Genomic DNA, 15789 nt, shown 5'->3' on the forward strand with positions numbered 1-15789 from the left:
AAAAAAAAGCAGCCTGAAATCAATCGGGGGCAGGGAAACGGGGACGGAGGCAGGGGTAATAAAGGGGTTTCAGGGGCGGGGGCGGGGGTAGGAAGACTGAACATTTCGGGGGCAGGGATGGAGACGGGGGAACATGAAAATTCCGGGGGCGGGGCGGGGATACACTCTCGTCCGGTTTACCACCTTTGACATCCCTTAGGCAAAGGATACAAATAAAACATAAGTAAATTGAGAACACTCTCATTGTGGTATATATTAAACTTTTGATTTTTAGATTTTTAGAAAAAAGCTCGTATTTTGGATACTCTCATGACATGTGTCACCTATTACCAACATACATCAACACCTACAAAGAAAACTCATGAGATGTTTCTTTTAAAGTCCAAAATAAGAGAGCCAACAGACTCATACGAAGCACCACCGTCCACCACCGCTGCTCTACTCTTCGCCATCATATCTTTCACCTTCCTTCTGACCTTGTTATCCTCCATCACTCGTCTTACCCCACTTTCAATTTCCTTCGCCGTGACTACAACTTTATCAACTTCGTGATTAACAAAATCCTTCTTATAATCCAACTTTATCTCCACCGCCAATCCATGCTCCACCACCATCTCAAACGCATTCATCTGTTGCTCAGCGTAGATTGGCCATGTCGCCGATGGTACACCAAACCACAAGCTCTCCAACAACGAGTTCCACCCACAGTGAGACACAAACCCTCCGACTGCACAATGAGCCAGCAAAGCCACCTGCGGCAACCACCCAGTCACTTTTCCGATCCCCGCAGTCCGTTCCAAAAATCCTTCCGGCAATACCGTCCTCGGATCCTCGTAATCACTCGGCGCTCCTGTCTTTTGATCTATCGAAGTTTGACGCAAGGACCACACGAAATGGTGGCCACTCCTCTCTAAACCATGTGCTATCTCTTTCACTTGAACCTCGTCAAAACTTCCCATGCTCCCAAAACACAACACCACCACCGAGGAAGGCGGTTGAGTATCCAACCAGGTGATGATGTCATCATTACCCGACCCTTTTTTGGCAATGCTTTCTAGGTTGAGTATAGGGCCCACAGGATACACCGGTGGAATGGTGTTGTCCTCCAACAATGACTCAATGGCGTGTGTTTCCAATTCCATGAATGTGTTAACAATAATCGCTCTTGCTTCTCTTAGTTTCCGGGCAGACCTCAGGATAAAGTCGAGCCCTTCTGGGGTTTGAACGACCCCTGGAAAAACCTTTGTTGGCACTGGATTCATAAAACTCGGAATGGAAATTGTGGAATCTGAGTTGCTCAGTTTAACGATGTCTTCGTTATGATCATCACAAAGCGTCTGGATGTATAACTTAAATCCAAGAAAACCCGCATTAGAAGGGAAGAACACATATGTCGGAACATTAAACTCGTTTGCCACATCTGTCATCCCTGTGCACAACATGTCGACGACGAATCCAACGACCCGAGTTGAACCCTGTTGACTTATCTTGCCGGCCACAATTTTCCTTACGTGTTTGGAATGACTGTTGATAAATTCAATGAAGGTGGTCATGGGATCAACTTTTGTGTCGTGCACTGGTAGGGTTTCATCTTGATGGAGTGCGATGAAGGAGATTCGATCCATGGCGTTCTTGAATAATGATTCGATGTAGGTAGTGATGGCGGAGCCGAAGGTGGACGGCGGCTTAACGACAAGGACTGTTATGGAGATTTGGTGATCCCGGCTGATGAGCAGTTTTGCGATCTCAATCATAGACATGATATGACCGACTGCAGGCGCAGGGATGAACACCAACTCTACGATTGTTTTCGCCATTTGCGTTTTGTTTCAAGAATGGTGAATTTGAGGTTTATAATGCTTTATGCGCCAGTCCATTTCGATAATATTAATCATTTCATTCCGGCAAAACCAATCATAGCTAATCACAAAAATACAAATGGTAAGAAAAAGGTACGAGAATAAACCAAATTATATATTTTTAAATTTATCAATACACTAATTATTTATTTTATGAAATGATTAAGAATCTGCGTAATTATTTTTCGGACATATTTACCAATTTAATTATTTTGCCAAAATATGATATATTTTTCAAATGATGTGTGATTTAGGAAAAAGACAATATCATTCTTGCAAAATTTTATAAATTCAGAGATTTTTAACATGAATAACTTTTCAAATAAATATATGCACAAATGACAAACAATTAAATCCAAAAAAATATTCGTTCAACCGTGTTAGAAAAAATTATTATTATTATTATTATCACTGTCGTTATAACTATAGTTATCGTTATTATTATTTTGTTATTGTTATATTATATATATATATATATATATATATATATATATATATATATATATATATATATATATATATATATAAACCTTTTTTCTTAATAAGGTTGCGTGCATTTCACTTACCCTTCTTCTTTAGCACATGAAAATGAGAGTGATATTTTTCGTTGAAGTTCAATCGCCTCTTTCACCGTCTTCTTCACGAGTGAATGGCTTCCACGGAGCTAAACTTGTTGCAGATGCTTGGAAAAAGTTGTCCTCAGCCACCGCTGATGGTCTTGTCTTCCAAGAAACCCTTCATTTTCAAGAACATATTCTCCTAAGATATGACTATAGATCATACCAAAAATCGGAACATAGAAAGCAACCGCTTCTCTCTCTCTCTCTCTCTAACAACTCTGTACTCCACTTCTTCCACCTTGTTCTCTATGTCTTAGACTATCACATTTTTATCTCAAACATTGATTTAATCCCTATTGGGTTGTCCGTTTAAGTTTGAACGATTACAAATTGCAGAAGGTAAATGATTCAATTCAAAGTTGAGGTTAACTGAGAGCGATGATGAGAAACTATGGATGAAGTTATAAGATTCTTGAAAACTTTTCATTCATCAATTTTATTTTATTCTAGCGTTTAATTATTCTCTCCCTCTCTAACTGTTAGGCTGCTCGGAGTGGAGGCAAAAGGACGCGTGAGAGCCGACTTGTCAACCCACTTCACGCGTGAACATTGCCCCACCTTCCGTTGGGTTGCTTGTTGCGTGGAGTTCGAGACGGAAGAAGGCGAGTGAATTGATTGGGTGATAAGATTTTTTGACCGTTGAATGCATATTTGACCGTTTGTAAAAAATAATTAATTAATTACAATCCTTTCTCTATATATATCAACATTTTTCTCATTTCAAACACACCACACACTTTGAACACAAACATATAAACTTCTTCTAAAAAATATATTTTACTCCATGGATCCAAACTAAAATAACTCACCCACCTCGAACACCCCAAACACTCCAAATGATCAGTTAGCAAATATTGACTATATGTGCAACGACCCAAAATACGACCCGAAAATTTCATTTTTAATATAACCAAAAACCATAAAACTGAGTATATCATAATAAGACCATGCGCTGCGTATCTCAAAACCATACTAAAATGTTGTAAAAAGAAAACTGTGTCACAACTGTATCAAACATATCTAAGAAAACTGAATAAACTCCCAAGATAAAAACTAAAGCTGTGGTGTGTGCGATGCCATCATCCCGAGCTCTTCCCTTTGCTTGCGGAAGTACCTGAAACCAAAACTGAAACTTTAAGCACGAAGCTTAGTGAGCTCCCCCAAACTACCACATACCACACAATAACATATAAAGCACATACTGGGCCCTGCCCACTGCATCGGACCGAAGTCCGGCTAACTGGGGCCTTGCCCCCTACATCGGACCGAAGTCCGAAGCTAACTGGAACATCGGACCGAAGTCCGAAGCTGACTGGGACCTTCGTCCCCTACATCGAATCGAAGTCCGAAGCTGACTGGGACCTCTGTCCCCTACATCGGACCGGAGTCCGAAGCTGACTGAGACATCGGACCGAAGTCCGAAGCTGACTGGGACCTACGTCCCCTACATCGGATTGAAATCCGAAGCTGACTGGGACCTTTGTCCCCTACATCGGGCCGAAGTTCGAAGCTGGCTGAACATAGCATAAACATATCAATTGGCATAAAACACAATAATCATGTCTGAACCACGAAGGCATCAAACATACTAACTACTACATCGGATCGAGGTCCGAAGCTGACTGTTAGCTAGACGGGTCGGCATTATGGCCTTAGACCCGTTCCTACTAGAAGGAAACTCACCTCGTGAACTAGCTGCTGTGTGTATGGCTCTGGAAGCTAACTGTTGCTGCTCCGGTATCTCCCCGGCTACAAATCCATAACACACTCAATCAAATACTAAACACTGCACTGGGGTAAAATGACTCTTTTACCCTTGGACAAAGTCAGCTCTCCTGGTCAAAGTCAACCTACAGTTGACCTGACTCGCCGAGTTGGGCCGCCAACTCGCCGAGTCCCAATTCTCACTTCTCAACCCTACTCGCCGCTACTCGTCGAGTATGGCATCAACTCGACGAGTTCCCTTTCGAATCTAAAACCTCAGGCAATCTGCATCAGACTCGTTGAGCCGTATGAACAACTCGACGAGTTGTTCTTCAAGCTAAGAAGATTGCCTTGGACTCGCCGAGTTGTATGAACAACTCGCCGAGTCCCTCCATGACTGAGTCTAACCTCAACTCGCTGAGTCAACTCCACCACTCACTGGTCCCACTCGGCATCACTCAAAAAGGGGGGAAAATCGGGGACTCGCGGCTCGACTCGCCGAGTCGTTCTTCCGACTCGCCGAGTCGCTTGCATGCAGCAACTCTAAACTCGATTCTGCTTGAATCCAGAGCATAAAACTTATAGATCTGGACTCCCTTAACTCGATTAGCACGTAAAGATTCTATCTTTACGTGCCCATATTCATCCATGAAGATAAAATGGCTCAAAAAGCATAATAAAGGCTAGATCTAGGGTTTCCATGCAAAGTATCTTCATAAAGGCAATAGATCTGGGCTCTGAAACTTCTAACTGAACAGATCTAAGGATATCTCGACTTATTAGGGCATCCATACAATCATAAGGCTTGAGAAAAGTATCAAACTAGATCTAGAAGAGTTCTAATGGAGGTTTAAAGCATAAAAGGGAAGGAAATCCGAAGAATACCTCAAAGAACTCTGATTTGCCCTTGGATCTCTGCTCTACACCTCTTCTCCTTGCTCCTTTCTTCTTCTTCTTCTTCAAGCCTTCATAATTTCACACAACAACACTTAGATCACTCAAGGATTGATTAGGGTTTCTCACAGCTCTTTCTGAGGGTGAAGGAGGCGAGATTGGGGGCTATAAGGTGGTTTAAATAGGGAGAAACCCGGGGATTTAGGGTTTCTATCAGGCAGGCAGACTCGCCGAGTCCCGAATATGGACTCGCTGAGTCGCCAACTAACACGTGCTCGAAATCCCGACCCTACTCGGCAAGTCAGGCCCTGAACTCGCCGAGTCCCTCTTGCAAACTTCAAAATAAATACTATGGAATCATCATACCGAAGACGGGTCGTTACAATTCTCCTCCACTTGGCTCAGACTTCGTCCTCGAAGTCTGCTACGGCTGAATCTGCAAATAACTGTGGGTAGTGCTCTCTCATCTCCTCCTCAGCCTCCCACGTCCACTCAGACCCCTTCCGGTGCTGCCACTGCACCTTCACTAACTGAATTTCCTTGTTCCTCAAGGTCTTCGTCTTCCGGTCCAGAATCGCGACCGGTCTCTCAATATAATTCAGGCTGCTATCAACCTGAATATCCTCTAGGAGAACGACTGCTGACTCATCCACCAAACACTTCCTCAACTGAGACACATGAAAAGTGTTGTGGATCTGACTAAGCTCCTCAGGAAGATCCAACCGATAAGCAACCCGACCCACCCGGGCCAAAACCCTGAAAGGACCAATAAACCTGGTACCCAACTTGCCCCTCTTCCGGAACCTGATAACACCCTTCCAAGGTTAGACCTTCAGAAGGACCATATCACCCACTCGGAACTCCAAGTCTGAACGCCTCCTATCGGCGTAACTCTTCTGCCGACTCTGCACAGTCTGCAGTCTACTACGGACCTGCTGGATCAACTCAGTCATCTTGAGCACCACCTCTGTGCTCCCAATGACTCGCTGACCTACCTCGCCCCAACAAATCGGGGTCCTGCACTTCCTCCCATAAAGCATCTCAAAGGGAGGTCGATTAATGCTCACATGATAACTGTTGTTATATGAAAATTCTGCTAACGGAAGATACGTATCCCAACTGCCACCAAAATCCAGAACGCATGCCCTAAGCATGTCCTCGAGAGTCTGAATCGTCCTCTCGCTCTACCCGTCCGTCTGAGGGTGGAAAGCGGTGCTGAAATGGAGACGAGTACCCATCTCGTCATGGAACCGCTTCCAGAATCTGGAGGTAAAACGGACATCTCAGTCTGACACCACCGATACCGGCACTCCATGACGTGCCACAACCTCACGCACATAGATATCGGCTAACTTTTCTGCCGATATACTCTCCTGGATCGGGATAAAATGGGCACTCTTCGTCAACCGATCCACTACTACCCATATCGAATCTACTCCTCGTGCGGTCCTGGGGAGCTTGGTGATAAAATCCATGGTGATGTCCTCCCATTTCCACACGGGAATGTCTAATGGCTGCATCTTGTCGTGAGGCCTTTGGTGCTCCGCCTTGACCTTCCTGCAGGTCAGGCATCTCTCAAAATACCAAGCAACATCCCGCTTCATGCAGGGCCACCAATAATCGGGTCGAAGATCTCTATACATCTTCGTCGCCCCGGGGTGGATAGAAAATCGAGACTTATGAGCCTCGTCCATCAACACCTGCCGTACCCCACCCCAGTATGGTACCCACACTCTCCCATGAAGCGTCAGCAACCCCCGACTGTCATAATCAAACGAAGATACTCGGCCCACTATCCTCTCACACTTTTGTCTCTCCTCCTTGAGGCCCTCAACCTGAGCCTCCTTGATCCGCTCCAACAATGGAGTAATCACAGTCATCCTTAAACACAAATCCCTGATAGGGGCTGCCGACACTCTGCGGCTTAGGGCGTCGGCCACCACGTTGGCCTTCCCTGGGTGGTAAAGAATCTCACAATCATAATCCTTCAGTACATCCAACCATCTCCTCTGCCTCATGTTCAGACTCGGCTGATCCATAAGGTACCTCAAACTCTTGTGATCCGTGTAGATAGTACAACGGACCCCATAAAGATAATGTCTCCAGATCTTGAGGGCAAACACAATCGCCCCCAGCTCTAAATCATGGGTAGGATAATTAGCCTCGTGAGGCTTCAACTGCCTCGAGGCGTAAGCTATCACATGGCCTCGCTGCATCAACACCGCTCCCATACCTATGATCGAGGCGTCACAATAGACTACGAAGTCCTCTACTCCCTCTGGAAAGGTAAGGATCGGAGCCTCGCACAACCTCTGTCTGAGAGTCTCGAACGCTGCCTGCTGCTCAGGCCCCCAACGAAATACCACCGACTTCTTTGTCAGTCGAGTGAGCGGCACCGCTATCTTGGAGAAATCCTGAATGAACCTCCGATAATACCCTTCCAACCCTAGGAAGCTCCGAATCTCAGATGGAGACTTCGGGACCTCCCACTGCATCACGGCCTCTATCTTGGCCGGATCCACCAAAATACCCTTCTGGTTGACGAGGTGACCAAGGAACTGCACCTCGCGCAACCAGAACTCACACTTGGAGAACTTTGCGAAAAGTCTCTCCCTCCTCAAAACTTCCAGCACTTTCCTCAGGTGCTCCTCATGTTGCTCCTGCGTCTTGGAATACACCAAGATATCATCTATGAATACTATCACTGACTGATCCAGCATCGGCCTGCACACGCGATTCATGAGGTCCATGAACGCGGCTGGAGCATTGGTGAGCCCAAATGGCATCACCACAAACTCATAATAACCATACCTGGTCCTGAATGCAGTCTTCTGCACATCCTCATCTCTAACCCGCATCTGATGGTACCCGGAGCGTAGATCGATCTTGGAGAACCAAGACGCTCCCTGAAGCTGATCAAACAAATCATCTATCCTCGGGAGTGGGTAACGGTTCTTCACCGTTACCTTATTCAACTCCCGGTAATCGATACACATACGATGCGACCCATCCTTCTTCCTCACAAACAGGATCGGCGCTCCCCAAGGCGAACTGCTCGGCCGAATGAAACCCTTGTCTAGCAGCTCTTGCAGCTGCGTAGACAACTCCTGCATCTCAGGGGGAGCTAGACGATACAGTGCCTTGCTATCGGAGCCGCACCAGGAATCAGGTCGATCCTAAACTCAACCTGTCTCTCAGGAGGTATTCCCGGCAAATCCTCGGGAAATACGTCCGGGAAGTCTCGCACTATCGGAACATCATCAACTGCTGTCTTGCCCTTCTCCCGGGCATCCAAGACGTAAGCTACATATCCCACGCAACCCTGCTGGAAATAACGTCTCGCTCTCGCGGCGGAACAAAAGGTTGGTCCGCGCTGTGGCCTCTCGCCCTGAATCACTAACTCTCCCCCGCTGGGAGAGCGAACCCTCACTAACTGCTGCTCACAATCAATCACCGCCCCGTTGGGGCTCAGCCAATCCATGCCTACTATAACCTTATTCCCTCGCAGGGGAATAGGAACCAGATCCACTGAAAACTGCTCGTCGAACAACTGAAGAGTACATCCTCTTTGCACGCTGGCGACCCTCACGGTCCTGTCATCCGCTATCTCAACCTCTAAAGGACAATCCAGCTCCCCTGGAGCTCCACTAAATCTCTTGCTAAGCGCAAGCGATACAAATGATCGGGCAGCCCCCGAATCGAATAATACCATAGCAGAATTGCCGTTCACAGAGAACGAACCTATATAAAACATATAATCATAAGCAATAATCAACAATAATAATACAAAGATGAAGGGAAGATACATACCCGTCACCACATCAGGAGTCGCTCGCGCCTCCTCTGCTGTCATCTGAAATGCCCTGCTCCTCGCCACAGGCGCCTCGGCTCGGCCCTGCCGGCCATCTGTGATCCTTAAAGTAGCAGGGGCAGGTGCAGCCACCTTCCCTACTGCAGCTAAACTCAGACATTTGGACTTTTTATGTCCCCTCTGATTGCACTGAAAGCAAATCAGATCCGATGCTGCAACAGCAGTAGCAGGGGCCATACAATCCCTGCTCAAATGCCCAGTCCGACCGCACTTGAAGCAGCCGTAACTCCCTGCCTTGCACACCCCATCGTGCATCTTCCCACACCTGCCACATCGACTGTGGCTCGGCTGGGTCCTGGATCTGTGATCTGAAACCTTGGGCTTTTTGCCCGAACCTCCTGAACCGGAAACCGCCTCCGGTTTCCTCTTCTTCTCCATCTCGAGATCAATCTCCCTCTCTCGAGCCCTAGCAATCATGTCGTCCAGCGTTTTACAGCTGGACCGGCTCACAAACTGGCGGATATCACTCCGCAACATCTCATGATAACGGGCCTTCTTCATCTCCTCATCGGCTGCATACTGAGGAACAAGAAGAGCCCTCTCCCTGAACTTGGCGGTGATCTCCGCCACGGTCTCTGTAGTCTGAGTGAGGTCCTGAAACTCTCTGGCTAACTGCTGCACCTCAATGACTTGTGCAAACTCCGCCCTGAACCTGGTAGAGAAATCAGCCATGGTATGACCGACCTCCTCCCACCAATCCCGTGCCCTGTCCTTCAGAAGACAGGACGCCAATCTGACCTTGTCCCCCTCGGGACACCTGCTAGTGCGGAATGCGTTGGCCACATCCGCCAACCATCTAGTACTCGCTATGGGGTCCCGCGCCCCATGATAGTCCGGAGCTCCACATGCCCTGAACTCCCTGAATGCAAGTGTGCGCGACCCCATCATGGCCGCCACCTCGGCACGGAAGGTGCCCAACCTCTCATCCATCAGCTCTAGGATACCCTCCTTGATCGAACCGAAGATCACAGGAGTCTGCTCTAAAATGATACGAGTAATCTCTGAAGAAAGAAACTCTTTGGTCTGCTCATCCATGCACTCATTTCCCGAGCCTGATCCTGATCCCTCCCCGGCGCCTCCACTGCCGGCTGCTGGCCTCGAACGCAAAACCACCATTCTGAAACATATCATAGCAACATCAGAAAACTGAAATATCTCAAGGGATCATTGATACTACTACTAGCTTCTTGGTCTTGTCTTGCCCTTCCTTGATTCGAGTACGGATCCTCTGCTTTCAGTAGTACGGGCCCATACTACCTTCCACATCTATCCGTACTTTCCTCAAGAACTGCCTTGACTCCACCAAGTCACTTCTACTACTACTGATCTCTGCTATTCTCATCCTAGGCTTACCCTAGGGAAATCTTGACTCTACTCAAAACAGTCCTCAGCTGCTGAAGGCCTCCTAGTAATGCTAATTAGCCATCACCTGAATACCATCACATGTGATGAGGCTCGGATTATCCTTCGAGTAAAAGGCTCGTCCCTACAACGGTTAGACTCAAACGAGAGCTGCGCAATAGGGCCAAATCCAACACTCTGAGATTATTCAACCCTGATCACATGTGACGTGACGTATTCACCTAACGGCTAACTCTCATCACCAAGAGTTCTACAAAGCACGAAGCAAGCAGCATTCGGACACCGGAAACTACCCAAGCAATCCTACTCTCATAACGAGAAACTGATCTAGCATACAATGCTAAGCTCGCGCTACCAGGCATAACCTAAACAGGCTATCCTACTGCTGTCTACTCGATACTAGCATGCAGTTCTCAATAAGCTGAAACACATATAACAGGCACATAAGGCATCCTCCTAGATCCTTAGTCCTATACTAGCATGCTGTTCTACTGAAACTGAACTGAAACTGAAACTGAAACTTGTATGGGTAATTTGGGAGTACTTACTTGAGCTCGGCTGATCGCATGCACCACACCCTTATCTTGCTAAAAAAATTTCTTTTCTTTCTAAGTGTCTTTCCAAAATTTCTTTCGAAAACATTTTTACTTTTGAAAATCTTTTTATCTTTCCCTTAGTTTGAATTCAGATACACCCAGAAGCATATCCAAATCCCTCAAACCAAGGCTCTGATACCAACTTGCAACGACCCAAAATACGACCCGAAAATTTCATTTTTAATATAACCAAAAATCATAAAACTGAGTATATCATAATAAGACCATGCGCTGCGTATCTCAAAACCATACTAAAATGTTGTAAAAAGAAAACTGTGTCACAACTGTATCAAACATATCTAAGAAAACTGAATAAACTCCCAGGATAAAAACTGAAGATGTGGTGTGTGCGATGCCATCATCCCGAGCTCTTCCCTTTGCTTGCGGAAGTACCTGAAACCAAAACTGAAACTGTAAGCACGAAGCTTAGTGAGCTCCCCCAAACTACCACATACCACACAATAACATATAAAGCACATACTGGGCCTTGTCCACTGCATCGGACCGAAGTCCGAAGCTGACTGGGACCTTCGTCCCCTACATCGAATCGAAGTCCGAAGCTGACTGGGACCTCTGTCCCCTACATCGGACCGGAGTCCGAAGCTGACTGAGACATCGGACCGAAGTCCGAAGCTGACTGGGACCTACGTCCCCTACATCGGATTGAAATCTGAAGCTGACTGGAACCTTTGTCCCCTACATCGGGCCGAAGTTCAAAGCTGGCTGAACATAGCATAAACATATCAACTGGCATAAAACACAATAATCCTGTCTGAACCACGAAGGCATCAAACATACTAACTACTACATCGGATCGAGGTCCGAAGCTGACTGGTAGCTAGACGGGCCGGCATTATGGCCTTAGACCCGTTCCTACTAGAAGGAAACTCACCTCGTGAACTGGCTGCTGTGTGTATGGCTCTGGAAGCTAACTGCTGCTGCTCCGGTATCTCCCCGGCTACAAATCCATAACACACTCAATCAAATACTAAACACTGCACTGGGGTAAAATCACTCTTTTACCCTTGGACAAAGTCAGCTCTCCTGGTCAAAGTCAACCTACAGTTGACCTGACTCGCCGAGTTGGGCCGCCAACTCGCCGAGTCCCAATTCTCACTTCTCAACCCTACTCGCCGCTACTCGTCGAGTATGGCATCAACTCGACGAGTTCCCTTTCGAATCTAAAACCTCAGGCAATCTGCATCAGACTCGCTGAGCCGTATGAACAACTCGACGAGTTGTTCTTCAAGCTAAGAAGATTGCCTTGGACTCGCCGAGTTGTATGAACAACTCGCCGAGTCCCTCCATGACTGAGTCTAACCTCAACTCGCTGAGTCCACTCCACCACTCACTGGTCCCACTCGGCATCACTCAAAAAGGGGGGAAAATCGGGGACTCGCGGCTCGACTCGCCGAGTCGTTCTTCCGACTCGCCGAGTCGCTTGCATGCAGCAACTCTAAACTCGATTCTGCTTGAATCCAGAGCATAAAACTTATAGATCTGGACTCCCTTAACTCGATTAGCACGTAAAGATTCTATCTTTACGTGCCCATATTCATCCATGAAGATAAAATGGCTCAAAAAGCATAATAAAGGCTAGATCTAGGGTTTCCATGCAAAGTATCTTCATAAAGGCAATAGATCTGGGCTCTGAAACTTCTAACTGAACAGATCTAAGGATATCTCGACTTATTAGGGCATCCATACAATCATAAGGCTTGAGAAAAGTATCAAACTAGATCTAGAAGAGTTCTAATGGAGGTTTAAAGCATAAAAGGGAAGGAAATCCGAAGAATACCTCAAAGAACTCTGATTTGCCCTTGGATCTCTGCTCTACACCTCTTCTCCTTGCTCCTTTCTTCTTCTTCTTCTTCTTCAAGCCTTCACAATTTCACACAACAACACTTAGATCACTCAAGGATTGATTAGGGTTTCTCACAGCTCTTTCTGAGGGTGAAGGAGGCGAGATTGGGGGCTATAAGGTGGTTTAAATAGGGAGAAACCCGGGGATTTAGGGTTTCTATCAGGCAGGCAGACTCGCCGAGTCTCGAATATGGACTCGCCGAGTCGCCAACTAACACGTGCTCGAAATCCCGACCCTACTCGGCAAGTCAGGCCCTGAACTCGCCGAGTCCCTCTTGCAAACTTCAAAATAAATACTATGGAATCATCATACCGAAGACGAGTCGTTACAATATGCAATTGATACATCTCCCGTTCAACAACAACCTCTATTCAAAAATCTTTCTTACCACCACACTACTACCAACAACAACAACCACCACAATTTGTTTAACTACAATTTCAAGTATTTCAACAATAACCTTCTCCGCAATTTCAACCTCAAACTTTCCAACGTCCACAAACTTCACAACCTTCTCAAGTTTCGTTATCTCATTATTCACTCGTAAACCTCGACGACGACGACGACGAACGGGTTGAAGAAACCCAACCAAGTCGTAGAAGGCAAAAAAAAAAAAGCAAAAGATCCAAGGAAAAAGAAAAACATCCAATGGACCGAGGAGGAGGAGACAACTTTAGCTAAAACTTGGATTTTCATATCACAAGACGGGGATGTCGGCAACGTGCAATCGGGTCAAAACTTTTGGAATCGTGTTTTAGACCACTTCCACGCGTTATTAGGAAGGCAAACGAGTCGGACATACGACCCGTTCAATGCTAAATGGCGTGATCTTAGAGAGGTTTGTACCAAATTTAACGGCGTATTTGACAATTTCAAAAATATGCATCGAAGTGGTAGCAACAATTTCAATATTTTATCAATGGCGTTGCACCAATACAAAATTACCAACAATGGTAAACCTTTTGGCAACCAAAACACATGGGAAGTTTGTCGTAATGACCCAAAATGGGTCATTTATTTGGAAACGGCGCATTCGGGATCTACCACCGGTTCCAGCAAAAGGTCGAGAACGTCCGAGTCGGACATCGGTGTTAACCTCGACCTCAATGATGAGTTCGACGCCACTGAGGGGGAGGATCCATCGGAAGTCCATCTTCGTCGACCACTGGGAAGGGACAAAGCGAGAAACGGGCTTCGTCTAGCGGTAAATTAACCAACGAGGACGTACTAGTAGAGAAAATCGACAAACCTCTATATTTTTTAGAAAAAAAAAGAAATTTGATTCAACGGAGGAACAACCCCAGCGACAATTGGCACTCACCAATCTTCAAATCATAAACAAGGTGCCGCAACCAAATCTCGACTGGAAAAATTTAAGGGTGTTTTTGAAAATTCAACAAGAAGTTCTCGACCAATATCGCAACTAGATTCGATGTTTTTTTTAGTAATTTAGGTTTAATTTTCTAAGTTATTTTTATGAATTTTTAGTATTTTAGTTTTAATTTTCTATGTGTTTTTTATGTTTTTTTTAGTAATTTAGGCTTAATTTCCTATATTTTAAAATATGTGTTTATCTAATTATCATAAAAGATATATATATATATATAATTTGGGATAATGACTTGAAAGGGTAACGAACTTTCGACTTTTGTTACATTTAGTCACTAAACTTTTTTTCGTTATCTATTTGCCATTGAACTATTGAAACTGTTCACATTTTACCCTTATGACCGGCTGTTGCCGGTCATAAGGGTGAAATGTGAACAGTTTCAATAGTTCAATGACAAATAGATAACGAAAAAAAGTTTAGTGACTAAATATGAACAAAATCGAAAGTTCGTTTCCCTCTAAAAAGTTCAATGACTAAATGTTAACAAACTTTCTCTTGTATTATGTTTTAGCAAATTATTTGTTTTTGTTAAATTGTAGCAACATTTGTTGATTAAGAAATCTATGAAATAAAAAAAAAAAAAAAAAAAAAAAAAAAAAAAAAAAAAAAACAGAACCCTGAAAATATATTTAAAAAAAACAAAAAACCAAAACCGAAATAAAAAACCAATGGTTTGACATTTTCCAAAATAAAAAATCAAAATTTTCAATCTGATTTTGGTTTTACAAAAAAATGAACCATTCTCACTGATGTGAATTATGACCCTTAGTTTGGCATGTGGAATTTGTGACATCCCATGAATATGTAGTTACAACAGCGTCTGAACTCGTAATTCATAGTAAGGGGTTAGAGTATCATTGCATGAATACGTAGTTACAACATCGCCTGAACTCGTAATTCATCACCTACAGGTTATGGGCCTGCTGGTGTTTCCACTGAGTTGTCTAGAATAGTCCGTGGTCGCCATCTATACTTTGATAGATGACTACATCGCCACATTGTTGGTTAAGGTTATGGTATATCCTTTCATCCTACATCACATATTCATCATCATCGATTTACCTAATTATCATCACCTTTCTATCATCACTTATCTCTCATCATTTTATTTCATCACACACCAACTATTTCATCTACCCATGTTTCATCCACAACATATTTGTAGATATAAAATAAATATACCGTTTAAATCTTTTAAAACATATATAAAATCGTTCATCCAGCATAGACAACAAGTATTCAAATAATATGCATATATAGCACGTAATTTATATAAAATACTTCATATCTATGTGTAAGATGAAAATAACTATATATACCATAAAAATCCCATAAATGCTTCCTAACTTCGAACCCCAAGGTTTACTCTACTAAAGCTTCATATTCTCGGCTCTCTGGACCTAGAAGGATCTAGATCTATCACACCAAAAAGCTCAAGATAGCTCTTCCTTTCACTCTACACACTCAAGCTCGCTAGGGTTCTCACTTATGGGAAATGTAGTCGCAATTGAAGGTCATAAGTGCCTTTAAATATGGCTCGGGCCCAAAGATTTAGGGTTTCTGCTAACAACGCGGACTCGTCGAGTCGCCTCACCGACTCGTCGAGTCCATTCATTAATCTGAGTCATC

General features: G+C 44.8%; 1 pseudogene; it reads right to left on the bottom strand.

The window, feature by feature from the left end:
- Positions 1 to 305: 305 nt before the first annotated feature.
- On the bottom strand, positions 306 to 1820 carry LOC145093887 (anthocyanidin 3-O-glucosyltransferase 2 pseudogene; annotated as a pseudogene).
- Positions 1821 to 15789: the final 13969 nt, after the last annotated feature.

This window comes from Lactuca serriola, chromosome 3 (assembly GCF_051521515.1).
Source record: "Lactuca serriola cultivar US96UC23 chromosome 3, Lser_US96UC23_V15, whole genome shotgun sequence".
Classification (NCBI taxonomy): Eukaryota; Viridiplantae; Streptophyta; class Magnoliopsida; order Asterales; family Asteraceae; genus Lactuca; species Lactuca serriola.